Here is a 26,748-nt window from a genome sequence, read left to right on the forward strand (position 1 = left end):
GAGCTGAAGGAGCTGAAATGGATTTTAAGACTGAAGGGGCATCATTTCCCAGGCTTAAATTTATATATTTCAATTAAACCTTATCTTAATGTTCGGAGATGATTTCACAGTAATACATTTTCCTTTTGTGTTTGGTAAATCAGAATGTTACATATATTTTAATATTTTAGAATTGTATTAACTTGTGAACATGCATATATATGAATGACATATATTTCGCCTTTCTCTTTTCTTTTCTCTCCTTTCTTTCCTTCCCTTACTCTCACCCCCCCCCCTCCCCCCTCCAGTCACCCTACCTTCTTCTTTCACTTTTGATATACTAGGTAAAACTGATGTTGGATTTTTCTTTGAAATGACTTTTATCTACTTATTTATCTATTTATATATATAGGTATTATAATAAGTATATATTTTCAGTCGTATATATCTACATTTATTTGTCATATATATATAGTTCATTGGCTTATTTTATGCATTTTTAATCAAAATATTCAAGAATCTTATACATAGTTTTACATATTGAATAATATACATATTAGTTACTAGATACTAAATATAAGTCAAAAGATTGATTTCATATACTCATTTTATGAAAGTTTGAATACCTTTTTAAACTAGGGTTTTAATTGTCTTTTCAATTTATCAATTTATTCATTATGTTTAATTGTTATTAAATGCTTAAGTGCTTTATGTTAATGTATAAAAACTCACTGCTTTAATGAAATGGTTATGGTCTGAGGAAGCGTATAGGAGGATACGCGAAAGCGCTTACCTTAATAAACATTTTGTCTTTATTTTTATCAAGTCGTGGTGAGTCCGAGGTTTATTTGTTATATATTATTATTAAATATATTTAAACATTTTAATTGTGGCTAGTTTGTTTAGAGATATTTAAGCTCTTACAGTACTTGCATATTTACTTGGTGACACTGTACAGGCCATTCCTGAATAGCCTTAGTGTGGGCACACTTACCATTTCGGTAACAGTAACTTTACACAGTAGAATTGGTCACCCTTTGGGAAGGGCCTTATAGTGGCTGATAAGGGTGGTTGGTGGCAGGTGGTACTACCATATAGTCTGGGTAGAAGAGGGCATAGCTGGAGAACCTATGCCAGCCTTCCCCCGAGTGTCTGTGTGTTTGTATATAAATCAAATCTCAAAGTCTGTGTGTGCCAACTACTTGGGCAGGGACACAAAGCACTTTTTGGACAGAGAGGGTGCTGGAGATTTTGGCTTGACTACTCGGCTGAGATCTGAACCCTATAGCTGTGCCAGTGAGGAGTCTTATTGAGGATCTGGAGGGGGGGGAGGCAGCCCCAGACTGAGTGTGATTTCTGTGTGCTCTTAAGGGAAATTGTACTTTATTGTCTGTGTACTTTTCATCCCTCACTGGTGTCAATAATGAGGATTGAGGCTCCTTGATTACTGGGCCAGTGCACGGGTGTCACACCAAGAGCAAATAAACAGCAATAAGTCAGCAACCATAGAGGATAAATATGGAAGTGGGCATTATCCTTAAAGAGGAAAAAACAAAGTGATACCTTTTAGGCTATGGGAATGAAGTAAGATAAAATAGTAAGTTTAAGAATTACTATCAGACTGATGGTGTTAAGAGATTACAGTATCTCTTCTTTCCCCAATAATACAGGATTGCTGAATGTTTTAAGGAAAGACTACAATCCTCTGAAGTGATAACATTTTTGAGCAATACCAAATGAAATTCTGCATCTTACTCTATCAGAACTTGTCCAGACTTACAGGTCAGCATGATAAATGAATTAGTCCAATGTTGTTCTGAAAACATTGTTTCTTATTTATTTATTTTATTTTATTTTATTTGACATTTGTTATCTGGGTTGGTCCAGCTGAGCTGTACGGCCCTTTTTCAGCGGAGACCCGATGAGAAAAGCTCTAGCTGACAGAAGTAATGACATTCTATGATGAAATGTTATACATGGATCAGAAAAATAAAACTTTTAAACAATAATATACAATATTGAGAATATGAACAAGCTAGTAATATACAGCAATTCTGTAAGTGAACCAAAAGAACAAAAACCATCAAAAAATACAGGTTTTGATAAACAGTGTTGAATAACAAAGTAACTGGGGAATACAGCATCAGGGCAGGACAGAGTGGAAGTTTTTTTCCTGTAAAAAGATACATTACACAAGGAGAGAGAGAGAGCAGATTCAGTAAGGATGTTATGTACAAGATAGCTTAAGTGAGAGTAAGTGGGTTACCTATAGAACAGTGAGAGTGGAGATGGAAGTTAAGGGGCAGGATTTGAGTTCAGGAAGTAGTTTTTAACTTTAGTTTTGAAGAGGCTGATACACTGAATGCTGCAGATGTCAGGGGGAAGCCGATTCCAGGCTTGGGACACTGAGTTTCTGTATAAGAGTTTGCCAATATTTAAGTTTGGTTTATAAATGTCTAGAAGGTTCTGATCAGAGATACAGACAGAACGAGCTGGGGTGTAAGGGGATAGAATGGAGAGACAGGGACAGGTTGCACGTTTATACAGCAGTGAGTGTGTGAGCTGGAGTGGATAGGAGGAGGAGCTGGGTTATGTATACATTTTTCTAGGATTTTGGAGAGTGGACACAGAATGGCAATGGGTCTGTAGTTAGATGGATCTGTAGAGTTACCTCCTTTGTGAAGTGGGATAGTATAAAAAGATTTCCAGATATTGGGAACAGAGGCTTCTTGGAGAGATGAAGTAATTAGGGACCTGGGTACCCAAGTAGATAGCATGCTCTCCTTTGATAACTACATAGCCAAAATGGTCAGGAAATCCTTCTATGTGGCACACCTGATCACAAAGGGTTTCTCATCCAGATCCAAGAAGGTGATTATGCCCCTTTACTCCTCACTCATTAGGCCCATAATAGAGTACAATGCCCCATTTGGGATGTACCTCACTAGACACCTGCAACAACTAGAAAGACCACAGAAGTACCTCACTAAGAGGATTAAGGGCCTTAAACAATTACCCTATGAAGCACGACTAAAAAAGCTCCAGCTCTTCTCAGTCGCTTACCGTCTGCTCAGAGGTGACCTATGCCTGACCTGTAGGGCCATGTCAAACCCTGAACTAATGGACATGTTTCACCTCAAAAAAACGAGATCCCTCAGAACCACTCATTCTAGCGACTTGAACCTATGTACAACAATAAACAGGACATGCTGGAGGGATAGATTCCTGTCCCAGCGACTCCCCTCACTCTGGAATAGAATCCCAATCCATATTCGACAGAGCTTCTCTCTGACCCTCTTCAAGAGAAATCTTGATGAGTGGATGGGTAATCATAAGTTCTACCCTGGGATCACTTCAGGAGCCCTGTTGACAGAGGCCCAGGTTACTAATCTAATGGGGAGGCGAAAGCCATCACTCGTCACTAGGCTTATAAATGCCCATGGGCAGATAGCCTAGTACTTACCTACAGAGGCACAGTAAAATAATGGGTATAGTTCCTCATACTAAAGGGGTGGCGTAAGCCACAAAACTATGGGCTAGGCTTGTAAATGCCCTCGGGCAGATAGCCTAGTATGAACCTATGAACCTATGAACCTATGAACCTATCTGTTTACTAAGATAGAGACAGGAAAGGCAATAGAATGGGGTGCAAGTCTGAGAAAGAGGGGAGGGACGTTGTCAGTAGATGAAGAGCAGGGTTTTAGTTTGAGTAGAAGGGATTTTATGTAAGCAGTAGAGACAGGGCTAAGAGAGAGAAAGGGATAGAGTTATGAGTAGTGACTGAGGTGTGAGAGAGCTTGTGATTTTGGCTGTTTTTGATTAGTTTATGAATAGATTAAATGAAGTGGGTATTAAGAAAGGAGAGAATTTCTTGGAGAGTGCTGTCAGTATAGGGATTGGGAGTGGTAGGTTCATCAGGGTGTACAATTTTATTGATCGAGTGCCAGAACATTTTTGGGTTTGACATATGGGTGAATTAGGTCATAGGTCATAGGTTAGTAATTGGGCATCATAATAGTATTTTTTTCTTATCCTTATTGATTTGCTTCTTTGAAAGGTTTCGGAGTTCTTTATATTATTGGAGAAGGGGGCAGATTTTGTTTTTAGTCATTGTTTCCAATACTTGTCCCTTTCCTTCATGAGAGCGAGGGTGTCTTTAGAGAGCCAAAGAGAGTAGATTGTTTTCACTCTGATTTTTTGTACAGGGGCTAAAGAGTTGAGGATGGCAAGGAAACCGTTACTTCCATCTGTGTTTTATAACATCTGTCCTATTTTTTAAAGTAAAACTATCCAGTTTCATCTGTGGTTAATGTTTATTTTATGGGTGTGTTTTCAGTATGTTCTAAGTATTTAAAACACATTACAATGTATACAAAAGCATATTAAATAAAAATGTATATTTTTTCGTTATTACAAAACCAGCCTATGTGTTTCAGCTAACAGGAAAAAATAATGTAATATATTTCATCACATTACAAAGTGAAACATTAAAAGGGAAATCACTTTTACATTTCTGTTGCCACAGCTGCAAGCAGACAGAAACCTTGTTGGTGTGTGTGTGTGTGTGTGTGTGTGTGTGTGTGTGTGTGTGTGTGTGTGTGTGTGTGTGTGTGTGTGTGTGTGTGTGTGTGTGTGTGTGCGCGTGTGTGCGTGTGTGCGCATGTGTGCACGTGTGTGCACGTGTGTGTGTGTGTGTGTGTGTGTGTGCGTGCGTGTGTATATGTGTGGGGGGGCAGACACAGCAACCCTTAAATGGGGGACCATACGGGGTACAAAAACATCTTAACATTTTTCCAAGTTTGACAGAATTTTGTTTTGTAGCTACAAGGATTTAACCCTGTGCCTCTTTGGCTCTCATTATCTCTGATTTTGGAGATATTCCAGTCAAAGGAGAACTTAGACTTTTAATGCTAAAAGCTAAGCAAATTGCACTTAACATTGTTTAGTGGTGATTCAGACTTCTCACACTCCTTTGTCTGCATCCGATTACCATAATACAAAAAAATGACAGCATGAATTACTATTTTTAAAATAATGTTCATGTTTCTTTGATTTACAGTACCTAATCTGGTGGATTGCCATAATACAAAAAAATGACACAGCATAAATTACTATTTTAAAATAATGTTCATGTTTCTGTGATTTATAGTATCTAATGTAGTTGTAGATTATGTTCTCACCATTACTTTAGGCATACTTTCTTTATACTGTCTTAACTGGACACCATCCAGGAGTATATCCAGAAATGTTAAACTTGTAAACCAATCCATGTTTTTACCCCCCCCCCAAAAAAAAACTGCCCTCTTTCTCTGCATGCATTCTAAATATGTACTTAAAGATGTAGTACATTGCTAAAATTCTCAACACTAGAAGCCTTTAATTTGATGCCTACTAGGGATAAAACAAGCACACATCAATGTGGGTGTTCACATTTCAGTTGGTCAAAGTGTTCCCTTTCTGTTGTGTTTATGGGTTTGAAGACTGAACACTTTGTATACCATGCCTTACATGGTATATGCTGTGACGTCCCTGCACTAGGCCAGTAATCAAAGAGCCTCAATCCTCACCATTGACACCAGTGAGGAATGTTTACTTGGAACAAAATAGATAAACACAGTATTTTCAGATGCAGCTCTCTGCACCAAGCACAATGCACAGTCCTGGGGCTGGGTTTCCCTCTCTCTCCAGGCCCCAAATAAGACTGCTTACTGACACAGCTGAAGAGTTGAATCCTCAGCTGAGTGTTCCAAACCAAGTCCTCCACCATCCTCTCTGTGAAACCAGTGGTCCGTGTTCCTGCTTTTGAGATTTGATTTTTGCGCGCGCGTGCGCACGCACACACACACACACACACACACACACACACACACACACACACACACACACGCACACACACACACACACACACACATACACTTGGGAAAGGCTGGCACAGATTTACCAACTATGCCCCCTCTGCCCAGACTATAAGGTAGATACTGCCACCAGAACACTCCAAAGTCAGCTACTCTAAGGATCTTACCAGGGTATCCAAATATACTTAGTAAAATTAATACTAATACAACTGGTAGTGTTGGACCAATGCAGCAAGGCTTTCAGGAGTGGCCACGGTGTCACCAAATAAATATAAGCACTCTCAAAGGTTAAAATATTCTCTAAAAGACCAGCCACAATGAAAAGTTTAAATATATTTAATAATAAATAATAAAATAATACTTAACAAAGGAACATGAAAATACTAAATATATATTTACAATAAACACCAGAGTTTCAGTCACAGGAAATATTAAAAATAACACAGATGGAAAAGTTCACACAGAAAGAAAAACAATACTTAACTAATCTCACTATATTTTTCTGACTGATCTAAAGAATTACTGCTCCCTAGTTCACTTACTAGAGCAAAGCAAAATTACTTGGGTGAGTGGTTCTTCTTTGTCAGGTTTCACAATCAGACTGCCCTGAGACTTCTGTCTCATCTAATAGTAAAATATAATTTCAGTGCTGGATTACTGAATGACATCACATACATTTGGTCATCTGACTCTGCTTCCCACACAACCCCCTTTACTAGAAACTGAACCAGAATCTAGCACATATGTATCATAATACACACACAGATAGCTTTGCTAAGATGTGTTACAGGATCTGGAAGCTATAAAACCATTTCAAAACCTTCCACCCTTCCAGAGCAGCAATTAGTTCATCCCTAAGGACAATACAGTAGGATTTCTAAACCTGGTTTTCACAGACATTTTGTCTCTGGCTGCAGTCAGAACTGTAAGATGAGATCTTTATGGTCTAAACCAGGTTATTTAATTTCAGACTATTTTTCAAAGTTAGCTGGACTGAAATTAACCTCTTCTCTTCCAGTATCCTCTGTTACAATATAGTCATTTCAACAGTTATAATACAGTCTGACATACAGGTGTATTTCTTTTCTGGAGAGCAGGACCCACTGTTGGTACATTTTTAACACAAGCAGCTTTACAAATACTTTTTCAACACAAGCACCTGTACAAATCAGTTTGATATACAAATGGCACATAATTCTTTACAAAACTCCAGTGAGCTATGCTGGCATACGTTACACATCCATTGCCCTACTTCTCCTGGCATAGCTGGCACTACCTCACATCATCACATATGCCCACTTACTTTCCATTCTTGTTACAGTGGTCCAGATGTAGTAAAAAGCTATATCTCAGGTAATAGTGCTGAAACTGATCAGTGGCAATACATATGGAACTTTTATTTGTGTTAACCATGTATAGCATGGCAAATTGCTCTCCAAAGTGAAAAGCTTCTGTTCAAGAAGGAGGATAGTCTTCTGATGTGCATGGATATTACTTTATGAGGTCAGACCAGTGTTCATAGTTATTTACTACACTTGCAGTTCAAGGGACTATTGAGGAGTCTATCTCAAATTCCCAGCTGTCCCAGAGCACAATCTTTTTATTTGAGTTGCTCGAGGTCACACAGTAGGTAAATGGAGGCTGAGAGAATCAAACCCTGCGCCACGGGAACTAGCTAATTAACAGCTCATCGCGTTAACTCTCTACGCTAACTGCAAGAATGAATTCACAGCACATGTCAGTAGAATTTGTCTGAAACAGAACTGACTGCCTTACCCTCACATAAGGGGAAGCTACACCTTAGTTATGAGCAGGCTAATATACTACCCAGTACAGAAAGAGGTGCATTGCAAACACATTTATTTACAAGAATTAAAATTCTGTCAGTAGTGAGAATGTAAACTATAATGTTTCCTTTATATGACAGAAGAGTATGCAAAATATTTAAAATGATGTAACTAAATAGCTATGTGAACGATATAATGTATGCATTTGTTTAATGTGTATATGTCCAGTAAGATAAGGTCCAGAAGGTTCTAATGCCTCTCTTCAAAGCTGGCATATGAGGGCTGCTTTTGTTAAATGACTTTAAGTACACAATGTTGCAATTAAGTTTCAAAATCAAGAAAACATGAAACTTACCAAATACCTTTCACTGCTGCTGTGCTCAAATCTCAAATTCTGGGCAGGACTAAGTGTGTTATAGTTTTGGAAGCTGTAAAGCACTTTGCAATCCTACAGTTTTTTTCCTTTTCTTCTGTGGAGCAACTAGAATTCCGTGTACTACAACAAATTGTGTGACAGCTTTATGTGCATTACAGCTTTTAAAGTTGTAAAACACTTGGCATCCCCATAGTCTCTCTCGGTCTCCCTCTCTCTCTTTAATAAAGGTCCATGCACTACAAAAAGTTATGATTGGGTTTGTCTGGCCATCACCAAGTTGCTACAAGTTCTCAAAATGGATGTCAAGATTTGCATGTTGAGCTTCACTTCAGTCGACTTTCAAGACAAATTTCTTGACATCCATGTCTTGAACATATAACAACTTGGTTATGATCTTAATCCACTACGTTCAGAGACGAAAACACCATGCAATAAAACAGTGGGAACTCAAACCCACAACTACAAAATGAAGCTTGTTAGTAGCTTATGGCTTTAATCCTCTGTGCTATACTATCAGACTAAAACAGTTGCTGTGCATCTGTTTACTTATATTCCAGCGCATCTTGAATACTTAATAAGCATACTTTCTTATACTTTATTTGTACGTCACATGTTTTGCAATTATCCCTGGTTCAGTGCACAGAGGGATGAAGCCCTGACTGTAACCCAGGCAACTTACAATCAAGGTTTAATAATAGGTCCTGGAAAAGAAGAAGTTAGGCAGGGAAGGACAGGACCGAAATGTTCTGGCCCATTGGCCTCTCTGTAAGGGAAAGGGGGGGGGGGTAGATTATGCACATTTGCAGAGCAAACATAGATTGATAGATTTGTTTGGTGGAGGCCGAGGGAACCACCTCCTATGCTTTGAGGTTTGTGGGTGGGGTTGCTTGCTGATTATGTTCCAGTGAGGGACAACCATGTCGCCCCTTGTACATCCCTTTCTCTTGTGCAGCCAAGCATTTGTGGGTTGCAAGGTCAAAACACAAACGAACCTTGAACCACCCCTGATGTCTGCCTAAATGATGCTTACTCTTGTCTCAGTGATGAGGGCATTAATGGATCACTTGGCCAAAATCAGGTAAATGACTATCAGGCAGTGAGGTCAAAAAGAGCCCCAAAGATATTTTCTAAATAAAGTACTTTCCTGATAAAGTGAATTTCAGAGTTTTACACCTATACTGATTCATCTGAAGGATCTGAGAAACTCACCTTGAAAAGGTTTGCCAGACCCCCACTGAGCTTGGCCTAAGTGTGATGTTCATTGATGGTCACAAACGTAGGACTCTGTTTAATATGGAAACATTTCCGTAGGACTCTGTTTAATATGGAAACATTTCCGTGCAGCTTTACTAAAGATCAACATTTTTACAACTATGTTGAAAAATACCATCTGTTGAATAGCAGTGTTTTAGCACAGGTCCTTCTTGAAAAGTTATTGTGGGGTGGGGGACCTCCAATTCATTAGATGGCTAAGCCTTCATTAGTCCAATAATTGAGTACAATGCACCATTTGGCATGTACATGAGTAGGCACTTACAGCAACTGGAGTGACCTTAGAGGTTCCTCACAAAGGAAATGCAGGGTGTAAACAACATGTCCTGTGTGAATAGACAAAAACCCTATCCCTTTACTCTGTCTCCTACTGACTAGTAAGGGGTGACCTATGCTTGATCTACAAGGCATTCACCAATCCAGCCCTGATGGAGCTACTACACATCCACAAGTCAAACAGCATGAGTGTCAACCCAATATAGGGATCTAAACTTAGTCAGCAACTCAAACAAAACATGCTGGGGAGTCAGATATGTGTCTCAAGAGATTGACCCTTCTTTGTAACAGGCTTCCTATTCACATTAAGCAGAGCCCTTCCCTGGCCCTCTTCAAATGCAGTTTGGATCAATAGATGGGGAATCACAAATTCACACCTGGAGTAGGGGTCTAGATCAGAAGATCGAAGTTTCAAAACTTCAAATCTGATATGGTCGACACTATATGATCGAAGTCTTGAAACTTTTAATCTTTTAACGGAGATCTCCGTACATTGTGGAAAGGGAAGATTTCCCTTTTCTGCACTGTAGTGCCATCTTGGAGTTGATATATTTAAGTAGTGGTGGGTGTGGGGGGTGCAGGGGGGCTAGCCCCCTGCTTAGAGCATTTAAATGGTTTGTTTTTATAGGTTGCTGTGTTTTATTACATTTTCGATGTTTCAAAACTTCGATTATATGGTGTCGACCATATCAGATTCAAAGTTTTGAAACTTCATAGGTTCATAGGTTCATAGACTGATACTAGGCTATTTGCCCTAGGGCATTTATAAGCCTAGCCAGAGTGTGTTCGGCTTTCGCCACCCTTTTAGATTAGTTGACTGGGCCTCTATATAGTAGGTCACAGAAGGTAGCCCTTTTAAGTTTAGTTTACTGTACCTCTGTCAAGCAGAGACACAGAAGAGATCCCAGGGGTAAACTTACGATCTCCCATCCACTTGTCAAGATTTCTCTTGAAGAGGGTCAGTGAGGGGCTCTGCCTAACATGGATTGGGATTTTGTTCCAGAATGAGGGGGGCCTCTGGGATATGAATCTGTCCCTCCAGCATGTCCTTTTTATTTCTGTGCTGAGGTTCTAGTCCCTGGAGGGTGTAGCTCTAAGGGATTTGTATTTCCTGAGGTGAAGCATGTCCATTAATTCTGGGTTGGACATGGCTTTATACGTCAGACACAGATAGCCTCTGAGTAGGCAGTACGCAACTGAGTAGAGCTGGAGTTTCTTTGGCCGAGCTGCATAGGGCATCTGTTTGAGCCCCTTGATCCTCTTGGTGAGGTACTTTTGGGGTCTTTCCAGTTGCTGCAGGTGTCTGGTAAGGTACATCCCAAATGGGGTATTGTATTCAATTATGGGCCTGATAAGTAATGAGTAAAGGGGCACAATGACCTCTCTTGATCTACATGTGAATCCTTTCATGATAAGGTGGGCTATATAGAAGTTCTTTCTAACCACTTTGACAATGTGATTGTCAAAGGAGAGATTGCTATCTACTTGGGTTTCCAGGTCTCTAATTACTTCTTCCATACATAATGGATTACCACCTATGTGGTAATTTGTGGGCACTTTGTTTTTCCCAAAGGGAACGACTATGCACTTTTTGGCATTTAGCTTTAGGCCATGGCTCAGGCACCAGTTATCCGTTTCTGTGAGACCCTTTTGGAGGATGCTTGTGTCAGCCAGAAAGTCGATTACGGCACCCAGTTTGCAGTCATCTGCAAACTTGGTCAGCCATAGTCCACCAGTGTTTGCCTGTACCTCTGAGAAATATATACCGAACAAGGTCCCAGGACTGAGCCTTGTGGGACGCCACTTGTAACTGGTTTAGAGTCTGACATGGCACCTGCTATTCTGACCATGTGGGTTCTATCCCTGAGCCAGTTAGCAACCCATCTTGTTACATAGGGGTTGATATTTAAGCTGGTGAGCGTATTTATGATGCCCGAGTGGGGTATTGTGTCGAAGGCTTTTGTGAGGTCCAGGTAGGCTGTGTGGACTACCTTCCCTTCATCTATGGCTTTGGTAACTGTTTCAAAGAAGTTGACCAGGTTCAAGAGGCAAGATCTGCCCTTAACAAAGCCAAATTGGGTAAGATCCAGTGTCTGGAGGTTTCCAATGTCTTTGCTTATGATTTCCATGATGATACGTTCCATAGCTTTGCAGACCAGGCTAGTCAGGCTTATAGGGCGATAGTTTCTGGGGTCTGTTGTGGCACCACCTTTGTGGAGTGGGACCACTGTTGCTGTACACCATTCCTTGGGTACATATCCTGTAGTAAGGCTGAGATTGAACAGTGACTTTATATGAGGGTTTAGTTCTTCTTGGAGCTAGTGTAAGTCTGGTCCCATTGATGCTATGTTTTTTGCTTTGGAGAGGGCAGCTCTCACCTGTGCATCTGTGATCTCAGGAAGGCTACACTCTGTTGGAATAGACATTTGCTCCTTTTGGGGGGAAGGGGGGGAAAGTTTGCACTGAACCTTTCTGCCAGGATGTTGGCAATGTCTGTGGGTTCAGTGTATTTTTTGTCATTTTGCACTAACTCAGAGCATATCTGGGAGTTGCCTCCCAGGTTTCTGACATAACTAAAGAAGGCCTTGTGATTATCTTTATTGCCTTGTGCAATTTTTCTTTCAAAGCTGGCCTTAGATGATTTTATGAGGGATCGTAGTTTCTTGCTAGTACTGATCAGAGACGCCTTCCCTTTTTGGGATTTTGCTCTATCATGTAGTAGCTTTCTCCTTCTGTTGTATAGCTTATTTATGGCCGGGGTCCACCAGGCAGGTCTCCTGCCTTTGGAGGAGTGAGTCTTGGTTTTATTTGGGATAGCATGTTCCATGCATTCCTGTAGGTGTCCATAGAATGCTTTTGTAAAGGATTCGGCATTTTGGGCCGTATTTTCCACTGGCCCGGGGGCTTTGAAGGATTCCACCTTGGTTTTGAGAAGTGTGAAGTTTGCTTTTGAGAAGTTCTTCACCGTGGTTTCCTTGGCTAGGGGTGGGGATGGAATATGGATGTCCAGTGAGATTAGTTTATGGTCTGATCTTACCAATGAGGGGTATACCTCTGGTGTGGAACACAGAGACCCCATGTTGGTGATGACCAGATCCAATATGTTTTCCCCTCTTGTGGGAGTGGTGACCAGTTGTTCCATAGCATTTGAGTTTATAAATTCTAGGAACCATTGGGCGAGGGTGTTTGGGCTTGAGTAATTTTCCCAATCAATGTTTGGGTAGTTGAAGTCACCCAATATAATGGTGTTTGGAGAGACCTTCATATTCTCCAATGTTCTCAGGAAAGCCGAGTGAGGTTCCTGTGTTTGGGAGGGTGGTCTGTAGCAGCTTACAAACTGAAAGGCAGTTTTGCCCACTGTTAGTTGCACATGGATGATCTCCGATGCTTCATGCAGTGCCACTAACCTAGAGGTGTGGGTATCTTTGATAAATATGGATACTCCCCCCTCCTTTTGTGGTTCGGTCTGAGTTTTTGGGCCAGAAAGCATGGTATGAAGTATAACCTGTTAGTGCTGGGGTGTTCTCGGGAGCCTTGAACCAGGTTTCTGTTACTGCACAGATATCGATAATCTCCATACTGAGGAGAGTCTCGAGTGCGTGCATCTTGAGGTTTAGATTTTGGGCGTTGAGCAGCATTACCCTTATTTTTTTTTTCTTTGTGTTGTCTATGGAGGTGGGTTTGTCTTTTGAGCCTTGCCTAAAAAAGGCACTATTGGGGAGACAAGAGCCTTTGCCAGTATTCGAAAACCCAGGGATGACAGGTGCAAGCCGTCCCTAGTGAAGCAATGTGGCTTGTCGAGCATGTCATCCCAGGCTGACAGACACTGGATCCCCTTTGAATGACACCAATACTTTAGCCAATTGTTAAAATTTATCATTTTGTCTTTATACTGTGCCATCATTCTTGATGAGGGTAAGATGCTACTCAAGGTCAGGGTCATACCAGCCTGGGCTACATGATCAAAGAGCTCCTCTATGTCTTTTTTCATGTAGTCCAGTCACGTAATGTAGACCCTGGAGTAATGCCTATGTCCCTTATGGACAGGAGCAATCTGTAAGATACTTAATACACAGGCAAAAATCCATGGCATCCTCTTGCCCCTAGGGGCCATATATTGGGTAAAATTGGGTTATGATGGCTAGGCTTGAAAGGGTCATTAAGCCATTAGCCTAATATTTATTTTTTATTTATTTATTTTACATTTGTTGACCGGGCTAGTCCAACTGGATATATGTCCATTTTCAGTAGAGGCCCGGGGAGAAAAGCTCCACTAGTTATACATTTTCACACAAAGGCATAAAAGGTTACATAACAATCATAACAAATAAAACGGATAAAAAATTAAATATAAAATTGTTAGTTAAAATTTTTTTTTTTTTTTTTTTTTTTTTTTGTGGTTGTTAATAAGGGTAATGGTAATAATCTTCTATGAACCTATGAGCCTATGAACCTATGACTGTTTCAGCAAATGCACTTTCACCAGAAATGTGTTCACAAAATCTGATTTAGTAAACCAAACTTTACCCATTTCCCATCCATCCATCCTCAACCCCTTTGCCCATTTTGCACATGGGATCGGGGTGTTGCTTCAGCACTGAGGATCATCTTGAGCCAAGGTTTACAGCACTGGGTGGTTGGCTCTGCCATGGTAGTTTCCCACTACCGTGCAGTCCAGGACTGAGTGTACGTAAGTATGTCAAGCATAGGGCAAAAGTCACCAATACTGGTGATTCAGGTGTGCTGTGTAGTCCAGGAGTGAATGTACATAAGTATGTCGAGCGTAGGGCAAAGGTGATGCATGTGTGCTGTGCAGTTCAGGAGTGAGTGTACATAAGTATGTCGAGCATAGGACAAAGGTCACCAGTACTGGTGTTGCAGGTGTGCTGTGCAGTCTAAGAGTGACTGTACATAAGTATGTCGAGTGTAGGGCAAAGGTGATGCATGGGTACTGTGCAGCCAGCAGTGAGTGTACATAAGTATGTCAAGTGCAGGGCAAAGGTGATGCAGGGATGCTGTGCAATCGAGGCATGAGTGTACATAAGTATGTTGAGTGTAGGGCAAAAGTCACCAATACTGTTGATGCAGGGGTACTATGCACTCCAGGAGTGAGTGTACATAAGTATGTCGAGTGTAGGGCAAAAGCCACCAGTACTGGTGATGCAGGGGTGTTTGCAAGTGTAACAAAATGTTTGAGTTTCATTCATGGAATCAAGTTTCACTGATGTGTTTCTGATGAAAGAGCTTCCATTGAAGTAGTTGTCAATCAGCTAACCTGCATTTTAAGTAGCAAGTATGAACAAATATGCAATAAATATGAGCTCACATTTTGAGTTAAAATTGCACAATGCCACCTCAGATTTCATGGTGTAGACCCTGGGACCAGTACTATGAAAAGTTTTCATAAATTAATAACTGCCAAACATATGAGCCTGCATTTAATTAGTTGAACATCTTCTCTTCCTTATACTAAAATTAAGCATGTTTCTATCAGATTTGGAAAATGTCATCTTTGGGGTTTACAAGCTACAAAAACATTATATCGTTTTCCTGTTTGAAAACATTTGATTGTGTTGCTACGAGGATTCAAACATGTGTCCCTTTGGCTCTCCTTATTGTGGTTTGTAGCCTTTCCAGGCAAAACAGAACTTAAATGGTTGATACTGAGAGCTATGAACTTTGCACTTGACATTTTTTGTGATTGCTCATTCTCTTAACATTCTTATGTTCTGGGGTAGCAGGCTGCAGAATAAACGTGGCAGGAGAGAGATTAAAATCATAAAATAGTCTGTATGTTTGATGGCTTCCAGCCCCAAGCCTGATTATAGATTCCACTCTCATCACTGCATTAGACAAACTGTTGTGTTGTGGCCTCACAGCAAGCTGTTATCTGGTTTGATTTCCTGCTTGGATGTCTTTTGTGTGGACTCTGCATGCCCCCCTTGTGCTCAAATGGGTTTTAATTGGATGCTGCGGTTTCATCCCACATTCCAAAGACATGCAGTAGGTGGATTAGACACTCTAAATTGGCCATAGGTGTGAGTGCATGTGCAAACATGTGGTGTGGAAGAACTACCATGTTAGGACTGGCCACCCGGCAGTGTAAACTTTGGCTCAAGATGACTGTCACTGTTGAAGTGATACACCAATCCCATGTGAAAAATGGGGAAGTGTTTGCAGATGGATGGATGGATGGATAGGTGGACAGATGGAGTTACAAGGTGACTAAAGCAACCATTTTATGTATATACTGATAGAAGGTATTATGTGCACGTGTACAGTTCAGACTGACTCTTACAGGCATCCTTACACTGAATTACCAATATACCTCTTTATTAAACATTTTTTTTCCCTTTAACTAACTTGACCTTACCTAGGATCATATTTGCTGCTTCTTTTTTATGTAATAAACTAGGCCAACTAGAATATATTTTGCATGGAGTCTGTTTTTAGTAACAAATGATAAACCTTCAAACTGCTGCACAATCCAACCTTTTAGATTGATTTCCACCCATGCTAGATTCTGTAATGCATTCAGGGCAGTATCCATATTTAAAAATCTGTTTTGATATATAAATAGATGTACCAAAACATATGCCATTGGTGGTTATTTTTGAACATGCTTGTATCGCACAGGAAGTGATAGTTTGTTAGCTGTGGCATTTTATGTTTTCATCATTGTCTTTCAGATAATACTGCGGTGGTGGTGCTGCGGTGGCATTGTCGCCTCACAGTAAGACATTGTCCTGTTCGATTCTCAGCTAAAGCATCTTCTGTGTGGAGACATGCGTGAATGGGTGTACCTTCGTTGAAGGTTGTGCATCAGGGCTGGCAACTCGGCACGTAAAAATCTACTGCCAATCATTAGCGGACCGGAGAATGAAAAAAGTGTACAAGAGAAGTGAAAGTTAAATGGTGGGAAGAAACATGTTTAAAGAGTAGGAAAATTGCCCTGTAGCAAAGTTCACCTACAAGCCCCCTACCAATGTCAGCATTGCTCATCTTGACTGGTGTGTCCTTTACGAAAGCTATTACACAGTTACCAAGTGTGGGTGTCAATACTGTCCCTGTCCTGCATACAGATAACAAAAATGAAGAGTCTTGTCTACTTTTTAGTGCCTTATAAATAGTACGACCTGGGGAAGAGCTTGAATAGGTCAGCAAAAGCATCCAGGATAAGCTCCACACGGCAGAATGCAACATGCATGTCAGATGCAGAAAAAGAAGTGCATACAAACAAATGAATGAAACAAACAATAAATATAGGGAAAAAAAACAGTGCTATGTGAGGGGGTAGGACTTGTATAAGGGATCAGAAATGTGAACAGACAGTTACAAAAATGTGGATATACACTGAAGGATATTAAACTGTTCACCAACTTAGGAAACCACAAGAACATTTATGACTAAGTCATCATGAAATAAAGCAAGGCTTCATTGCACAATTTTATTTAAACAGGGACTTAAAAGATGTCACTGTTGCTGACCTGTGGGAGAGAATTCTCTGGATGATAAGCAGAGAAGAAAGCAATTGCTAGGAATGATTGTACAGACGATTGCAAAGATAAACTTAGGAAATGACTGATGGAATACTGAATAAAAATGAAAGTTTTAATGCAGGAATAGACTGGTGCAAATGAGATGAATTAATTCACAGATGGGATCATGTATTTTTTCTATAATGTATATTTGTTCTCTCTCTAATAGAACAGCTAGTATTTATGTACATGAAATGTATCTGTGAAGGAAGGAAGGAATGGTTCACTTTTGTCACAGTTTCTAACTAAACTTTATTATATTCTTGCATATCAATATTCCTAAGGTTTGAAGAACAAAAGAGAAGCTTTAGAAAAATACAGGAGAATGACAAGGTTGACTGCACAGTTGGCCAGATGAGATATTACAAAAAGCATGTAGGCCCCAGATGAGATATTACAAAAAGCATGTAGGCCCCATAGGTGTATAGGTTCATAGGTTCATACTAGGCTAACTGCCCTTGTGAGCCATTTTAACCCTAGCCAATTATCCCCTGTGAGATTCAAACCATGTACCTTGTGTTTGCAAGGCAAGCACCTTAACCATTAATGATCAATATAAAAAGAATCCAGGCCACCTTGTTGAGGTAAAAAACAGTCTTTATGATAAGCCAACAATTCCAAATATGAACGCTTTCGTCTACAAGCTAGACTTCATCAGATAACCCTCAGTACCTTAACCATTAGGCCATCCTCCCAACCCCCCAATGACAAAATCCTTAAAAACATGGAAAAGTGCACACTTCCAGTGCACTTACAAGAAAGTAGATTATTTAAATATCTAATAAGCTAGAATGACAAACACTAAACTCTTACTAGTTAATAAAATCTGCATAGCAGCATGAGATAAAAGCAAGTGAGGTGACATTTTTTTTTCTATATGTAATGTCATTGGCTGTCTCGAATTAGTACCAAAGAGATGAAAGAGAAAGACTGGATAACTGACAGATGTTGCTAAGGGATGGTAGGAAGGAGAGAAGTGGATGAAACAGACAAGGGTGAAAATAATGACAGTGGGTCAGATAGCTACACAATAACCTTTGATAGTGGGAAGGACAGAAAGCTGTGGGTTCTAGTCCCACACTAGGTGCTTGGATTTATGTTCTACTGCTGACATTCTAGGACAGCATAGGTGAATGGGGGGTACCACTGTTCAATGTTTTGTCATTCGAGCTTATTAGATCTTGGTAATTGCTTTTTAGAAATTTGTTATTGGTTTTCCCCTGTCATCCTTGACTATCAAGTATTTCCTTGTGCTCCCTACAGGCCTGTTCATTCTCCATATTTTCATCTTGTCTGGCTTCACCCCCCCCCCCCCTTATATCACTCCATAGGCAGAGCGATGGCAAGGTCAGTTGTTGCCCAGCAGAGTGTTCTGATTTGCTACCATCTCAAATTGAAATTGAGGACACCTCCAAAAAAGGTCTTTCCTCTCAGAGTTGTGGATCAAAAAATGGTCTCCTCATAGGTTCATGGCTGTTTACTAGGCTAACAACCACAAGAGATTTTTAAGCCTAGCCATGTATCCCAAGTCTCTGACAAGTTATACTCTTGATAAGTGTAAGCAGGGGCTTGGGAAATGAAACATTTACAAGTAGGGGCATGGGAAATGAATCATTTACAGGCTGCCTGTGTTGTTGGATATGCCTGGTTAGGTACACGCCAAAAGAGGCATTGTACTCAATGATAGGTCTAATGAATGCCAAATACAGTGGAACAAAGGCTTCCCTAGTCCTAGATTCCATACCTGTATTTATAAGTTGATTTCCTCACCCCAGGTAATAACTATTGTATTGACAACACACCCAATTAGATTACTATCTGTGTCCCCAAGTCCCAGATTACTGGGTTAACTTTTAAGGGTGTGTTGTCAATGTGATAGTTACCTGGGATGGATGACTTCCCAAAGGATATTATTATGCATTTCTTGGCATTCAGTTTTAGTCTATCGCTCTGACACCAGTTATTTGTCTGTGTCAGCCATTCCTGGAGAACATTTGTGTTGGTGAGGAATTTAATGACAGCTCCTAATCTGCAGTCATCTGCAGATTTTGTCAGCCAGAGGCCACTGACATTGGTCTTGACTTCAGAGAAGTAAATGCCAAAAAATAAGCTGTCCCAAAAACCAATCACTGAGGGATTCAGCTTGTGATTGGCCTCTTTGTAGAGGTGAATTCCCAATTCTAACTTCCTGGGTTGTGTCTGTAAGCCAGCTAGCTATCCACTGGGTGACATAAGGGTTTGTAGCTAATTTCTCAAGTTTGTAAACAATGCTCAAGGACGGTATTGTGTCAGATGCCTTGGCCAGGTCAAGGAAGGCAGTATGAACCATTTTTCCCTCATCCATTGCTTTGGTGACCTTCTCAAAGATGTCCACCAGGAGTCAACATGACATGCCCAAACTGGGTTGGGTTGGTTATCAGAGATGAGGGCAAAAAACGGTCTTAATGGTAAATAAAGAACTGTTAAGTATCTGTATCAGTGTAATGAGCTACGTAATAGCTATTTTATTTGTCAAATAACTTTGCTAAAGTGTAGCAAGTGAAAGGAGCCAGTCCGCTAATGTTCTACCCTGCCAAATGTACCCAAAAACAGTTTGTGCCCACAGCAGTCACCTGCATTTGCCCCATCCTTCCTGTAGCTTTGCCCATGGGGGGATTGTCTTCTTTTATGAGGGGAATGCTTTGGCAATTTTTATTCTCATCTAGGTAGTGAGTGGGTGCAGGAAGGCCCACATATGTGCCTCCCCCATATTCCAGTACAGTATAAGAACTGAAAAGCGACCACGAGTGTCTACCATCAGGCTACAAACCACAGCCTTTATTGATGTGCAACCTGATAACTGCACTGTCTAGTCAGGATTTTTCTCAGTCAGAACCTAAGATGGTAGCGGCAGCCACCAGCATCAAAGCTTAGCATGTCCTCCTGCTAAGACAGTGACATGGCATGTCAGTGTTATCTGGCAATAGAAGACAAATAAGTCAGAAACCTTGACCCCTATGCCCCCTCCCACCGCATATACCTTCCTTACATACTGACCCCTATGCCTCCTCCCACAGCATATACCTTCCTTACATAATTACATCTTCTTCCTGTACAAGAACAAATCTATATTGAAGTCTTGAGTTCTAGGATGGTCAACTATATTGCAGCCAGTTTTAAATTTTTTTTGGGAGAGCTTTTCTGGAAAATCCACCAGCCTACAGCTTTTCTTCTTTCTACACCTGCCTTAATTGATAAACTGTGGTGTACAAACACATTTTTCAGGTGAAATGTGCAGTGGTCAGAAGAATGGTCAGAATGCTGTTCCCTTCTTATTGTTGACCATGTGATGATCGATGGCATTCAGAACAGACTGGAAACTGGTTGACTATGCATTTTTTTGTTTGTTTTTTATGAAAACAAAAAGTACCCTATGCATTTTTCACACACAAGCACTTTAATTCTAGTGGTACTGGGTTGGGCTGCCTTTAACAACTTCTACATTTTAGGTTTTATTTCCTTAAAGTGAGCTATACTTGCAGTTATGACTAATGCCGCAACCCTGAATGTTCAGACATAAATATCTCTTCTACCACATCCTGTGGTCTCGTGCAAAATATGATCCGGATTCCTGCAGATATAGGTCTCTGCAAACTACCAGGTCAGGTTGGCAATACGGTGTTTAATACGTACCAGACAGTAAAACCCTCTGGAAGGCTCAAGTTATATTATTGAGTTTTTTGCTGTAGCTCAGACAGGTAAATTCAAAAACTGAAGACTCTTGCTGGTGGCTGATACTTTCCATTTCTGTCCAATGGACACTTCTGTGTGACCTAGTTTTCTACATGTCACATCACTAGTTGTTGTTGAAAGCTTTTATCTTATCTCACTCACAGATTCTTGCAGAAACCTTTGTGAGGTGTTCTGTTATTTAACTTTATGAAATTCAAGTTCTGATGAACAGTTCTCTTGACAGAATTCTGACCATCCACTCTTGTCTGCTAATATTTTTTTAAATTTCTGGACATTCTGCAGGTTTTCTGATCCCCCACCTCACCCTCCCCAACACACGCACACACACACACACACACACACACACACACACACACACACACACACACACACACACACACACACACACACAAAACCTTACTTTATCATAGCTAATTACTGGGCTAGCTGCCCCTGTGGGCTATTTTAAGCATAGTCAATTCTCCTCCCAAAGGTGGGAATCAAACCCTGTGAGACAATTACCTTAGTTGAAAGGAGCTGTTCCATTGTTTAAATATTTCCTTACTACTCCCCAAAGTTTGTATTTCTGAACCTAGCTATTAGAGATGATAAGTAGGTAAACTGCACTCCTGTGAAGAAAGAGTTGCCTTGACACACTGCCCCCAAAGCATACCTTTCAACCTGTTAGTGCAAGACATCTGGACAACGCCTGACAAAATAGGGGGACAAAGGCCCAAAAATAGGGACAGATTTTATATATTGCTCTTATAAACTTAGGAAAGTTGCTAGAGTAACAGGGTTTGTGTTAACATACATTTTCATGAAGTCTGAAACTCAAATGTATGTCATTATTTGGTGACTTCAGTACTCAAATGATCCCAGTGATTTGCCAGAAAACCAGAAATTTTATGGGGAACAGACCCAAAACATAAGGCAAAAATCTGTACATTCTGAGAAAGTCTGAACAGTTGAGAGGTATGCTGCATTTGTCTTTGTCTTAAGTCACCATCAAAGAATTCTAGTACTGTGATTAGGGGTAGTAGAGATATATTGACAAAACAGTGACATCTCTGGATACACCTTGTTCTTATGAGGCAAGCCCTCTTAGTTTCACAGGATGTGATGCTGTTCTTGATTTTATGGGTGGGGACTGTTATGACATTGTCAGTTAAAGAAGGTTTCTTTCTGAGCTGTACAAGAGGATGGAAATTCCTCTTCATTATTTCATAACAACCAGGAGAAAGAACTGAGTTCCTAAACTCTCAAAAGTGGATGTTTATCTTTAGACGTGCAGAATAAAAAATGCTATATGTCTGCTTTTTTGCAAAGAGCTGACAGAAGAGGCTAGCGGCCTTGCATTGTGTGATTGCCCAATGTGGTTAGTGCCTTCTGGCTTACTACGATGTTTCAATCCACACTGCGCAAAATTAACCAGTCACTGGATGTATTTATGACACTTTCTTGGGACAATTCTTTCCTTTAATGTTACACTTTGCATTATCCCATTTTTGTTTAAAAGCATACCTCTCAACCTCTAAGAGCAAGAAATCTGGAAAAAGTCATAAATCAAAGTGGGACAAAGGCCCAAAAATAGGGCGATTTTTGAATATTGCTCTTACAAACTTAGAAAGTTGATAGAATAACAGGTTTTGCATTAGCATGGATTTTCTGAAGGGTATAACGTCTGAAGCTCAAACGTCTGTTAATATTTTCTAACTTAAATCTTTAATTAATTGTCACTAATTTGCCAAAGAAACACAATTTTATGAAAAATGGACCAAAAATATAAGGCAAAAATCTGGACAGTCTGTGAAAATCTGTACACTTGAGAGGTATGTTTAAAAGGTATGATCTTATTCAGGGAACCAGAAATGCTAAAGAAATGAGTAAAACTGATGTTTCCTTATTCCAAAGAATTATCAGCTCCTGTGCAGTTCACCTCAGATACAGACGTCAGCTTCAGCAAGCAGAAGCAAAGCAGATAATAGTGAACAGAACAGACTGGATGGGGGGCGGGGGCACTGGCTTAAAAAAACAAGACACACTTTCTGCTTGCATTACAAATTATTGCTTGAGAAAAAGTGTAAGGATTTTGTCTTAGACATTTGTAGGTTGTCTCCCTTAGACAAATTGCCCAATTTCCTTATTTATGAAAAACTTCTCTTTATTAATACAGCTCAGTCATTTTCAACAGCTCATGTTTACTCTTCAGAGAAAATAATACACTTCGCAGACTGAAATACTACTGTGATGATAAGTAGAGTAAAGCTGCTAATATGTTGTGCATACTTAACCATGGTCATTTTTAGATTAAAGAATTATATTGTCTTTTAAAACTGTACATACCCCATAATGCATTGCAACCTCTAAGCCATAGTCAGTTAAGTATGAGATACTAAGTGTTAACGTTGTTTATGCTGAACTGCCATTTTGTTGAGAATACAAGTTACCTGCCTGATTAATATTATTTAGATTTATTTGATAGTAAAAACTGAACAACATGTGCAGTGGTAAAGAAGATAAAACCGCCACTTCATAGCAAGAGGTTCTCCAGTTTGGTTCTTTGCAGGGGTGTCATCTGTGCAGAGCCTGAATACTCTCCCTCATTTGCATGAGGTTTCTACAGGAGTTTTGATGTCTGAATACTCTTAACTGGCTATAGGTGTGAATGCGTGCATGTGTAGGAAGGGCACAAGGCAAGAAAAAGGAAAGGATTTGTTACGGAATCTGGAATAAGGACTGTTGTCCTTTCTTGTTTCTCATATGTGCCATTCGAGAGTGTAACAGGCTAAAGAGAGAGAGAGAAAAACTGAGCACAGCTTACCTGCAAAAGTTAAATATAACATATAGTAACACAGAATCACTGTGTTGTGGGGTGTCTTAAACTTCCAAATCGCCAATAATTTCTTTCACTTTCAATCAACAGCATTGAATACAATACGTGGCTTTCTCTGGTGGTCTGACCAGGACGTGTTTGATACTCTGGTGGTTTGGACAAGATGTGTGTGATACCAAGTGCACAATAAATGACTAATTCTGGGGGTCTGGGCAGGATGTGCATTATACTCTGGTGGTCTGGGCAGTAGGTGCTTGACAGCAGTAGCTTAATAGGTGATTAACTCTGGTGATCTGCATAGCAGCTGCTCACTGGCATGGTTATCTCACACTGCTTGGTTCTCTAGTTGAAGTTTTTGGATGTGTTTGTTTTTTCTGTGTGGCATCTACAAGTCCTCCCTATCTCTGAGAGTGTTTCATCCAGGTACTCTGGTTTCCTCATTTATTCAGAGCTTCCCTATGACTGGCTTGAACACTTCTGACTACAAGACTTGGTTTGCTTCTAAAACCATCTGGACCGACAAAGCTGATATAAGTATTTTTCCACTTGCTCTAACTGTCTCAGTGCGATTTAACATTTCTGTGCTGCATTTATTGATTTTGATGATTTTATCACTGTTTTTTCAGGCTGCACATGTTAAAGAAACGGCATATTTTTGTTACTGTACTGCTCTTAGGTTGTTTTAGTAGTATTCTGATATTTCCTAACCTCCTCTGATACTGCAAAATCTATTGTGAGTTTGCCAAAGTTGTCCTGAATTTGCCAAAATATTTCTAAGTTTTGCAAAGTTTTTCCTGTGCAGCGCATGGTTCAGAACCATAGAAATCACTCTGCCTATTAAAGGCTACAACACCTTTCATACATTTTGATCCCCCTCAGCTCAGGGTAAAACAAAGGGAGGAGGTGTCTCAGTGTTCATAAAGGACAAGTACACTGCTAGACTGATCCAACAACATGACTCTCTTGAGCTGCTCCATGCCCAAATAACCATAGGTACGATCACCTATCATATCCTTACTAGCTACATATCCCCTAACATGAGTATGGAAAACCACAGCTCCTATCTGACCTACTGGAATCTCTTACCATTCAACCTAACACCATACTTATGGGTGACTTCGACTACCCCGCCATAAAATGGGACTTATACGACCCATAATTTACTTGCTCAGAGGTTTTTGGACCTTTCAATGCAAAAAACCTGGACCAACTAGTTAGCTCCCCAGCTAGAAGTACAAATATCCTAGGCCTAATACTCATGAACATGGCGGGGGGGGGGGGGATGCCACTCCCTCCTGTGCATTAACTCCTCCCTGATACAATCTGACTACAAAATGATCTACATTAGAATTAAAACTAACCTAGAACCCCTCCCCGTCAAACTCCAAAGCTGTTAAGAAATTTGCTAAAGTCACTTACCTCAAACTAAGTGACAGCTTATTAAACTTCCAAGCCCCTCCAAACCCAGATGACACTGAGGCCTACTCTGAGCTGTACACAAAAGTACTGTACAACCACATTCATAGCTGCATAGAGGATGCATTACCTGTCTGAGTTAAACCTATGATTACTGGCAAAAATAACCACCCTGGTGTGCCCTTAGCATCAAGAAGCTATTCAGCAAAAGGAAAAATACATCCTCTCCAAAGCCAAGAAGGAACAGACAAAACAGTGCAAAAAGACACTCACCAGTCTAAACAAACAAATTAGAGATCTGGTCAAATCTGCCAGAGCAAACTATGAGGCAAAGATAGCCTCTCAGGTGAAAGATAACTATAAGGCTTTTTTAAATTATGATCATAACTTTAGGGGAAACGCTCAGCAATGTGCCAAATTAATCATGAATGACAGCATTTACATTCAGCCTGAAAATATAGCAAACTTGCTGGCTGACAAGTTCAGTTTAAACTTCTCCCCATCGCCTCCTACCACACCCAAAGAAATACTCGCAACCATCCCCCTGCCTGTTATTATGCGGGAACAGGTCCTTACTGCAATCGCTAAAGCCAAAAACACAGCCTCCATGGGTCCTGGCAACATTCCAGAATGTTTCTTAAATAGCTTAAAAAAATATGTTTTGGCCAGTAGAAACCCTCTTTAACCACAGCCTCTGGGCGGGCTTTGCCCAGAGGAATTGAAGACTGCAACAGTCATCTCTCTTCACAAAGGAGGCCCATCAACTGACCCAGGGAACTACAGACCCATAAACTTGACCAGTCTTATCTGCAAAGCCATGGAGAGAATTATCATAGACCTGATCAGTAATAACATAGGAGCGCTTCAAAAACTAGACCGGACCCAATTTGGCTTTGTCAAAGGGAGGTCTTGCCTGCTCAATCTGGTGGACTTGTTTGAGAAAGTCATCAGGGCCATGGATGAAGGCAAAATAGTACACACTGCATATCTAGACCCGGACAAAGCTTTCAACACCATCTCCCACTTGGGGATCATAAACTTACTGAGTTAGGCATAAACCTCTACATCATCAGATGGATAGCCAACTGGCTCACTGGCAGGACATGTTATCAGGATAGGAGAATCTCCCTCCAATAAGAAACCTGTTACTAGCAGTGTCCCACAGAGCTCAGTGTTGGGACCTCTCTTGTTTGGTATATATTTCTCTGAAGTGAAGGCCAATGTTGGGGACCTCTGGCAAATAAAGTTCACTGATGACTGTAAGCTGGAGAAATAGTTGAACCCCCAAATGATGTTTACATCCTACAAACAGGTCTAAAAATACAAATGACTAGTGCCAAAACCATGGTCTGAGACTAAATGCTATAAAATGCATAATCATACCCTTCAGTAAACCAAATACCCTTGCAAATATAATACTGATAACACACCACTACAAGTAGACCCAGTGGTGAGGAACCTAGGAACACAGATAGGCAAGAACCTAAATTTTGACCACCAGGTAGCTATGGTACTAAGGAAATCCTTCTGTGTGGCTCAACTTATAAGTAAAGGCATGGCATCAAGATTAAAGAAATCCATAGTGCCATTGTACTTGACCCTCATCAGGCCCATAATCGAGTACAAATCAATATCAAAGGAAGTCATAGTGCCATTGTAGGTGGCCCTCATCAGGCCCATAATCAAGTACAGTGCTCCCTTA

General features: G+C 40.4%; 1 protein-coding gene across 4 annotated transcripts in view; it reads left to right on the forward strand.

The window, feature by feature from the left end:
• The window catches only part of LOC122810968 (myotubularin-related protein 9-like), a 557,891-nt gene that overhangs the window by 21,350 nt on the left and 509,793 nt on the right, over positions 1–26,748 (forward strand). For 2 of the 4 annotated variants that reach the window (XM_044082503.1, XM_044082511.1), the window contains exon 2: positions 1,650–1,761. The exons of the other annotated variants lie outside the window; for them this stretch is intronic. The gene's annotated coding sequence lies outside the window, so the exon portion shown is untranslated. The remainder of the gene's footprint in view (positions 1–1,649; positions 1,762–26,748) is intronic. 4 annotated transcript variants of the gene reach the window in all.

The sequence above is a fragment of the Protopterus annectens genome, chromosome 1.part1 (assembly GCF_019279795.1).
Source record: "Protopterus annectens isolate FY-2018-M chromosome 1.part1, PAN1.0, whole genome shotgun sequence".
NCBI lineage: Eukaryota > Metazoa > Chordata > Ceratodontiformes > Protopteridae > Protopterus > Protopterus annectens.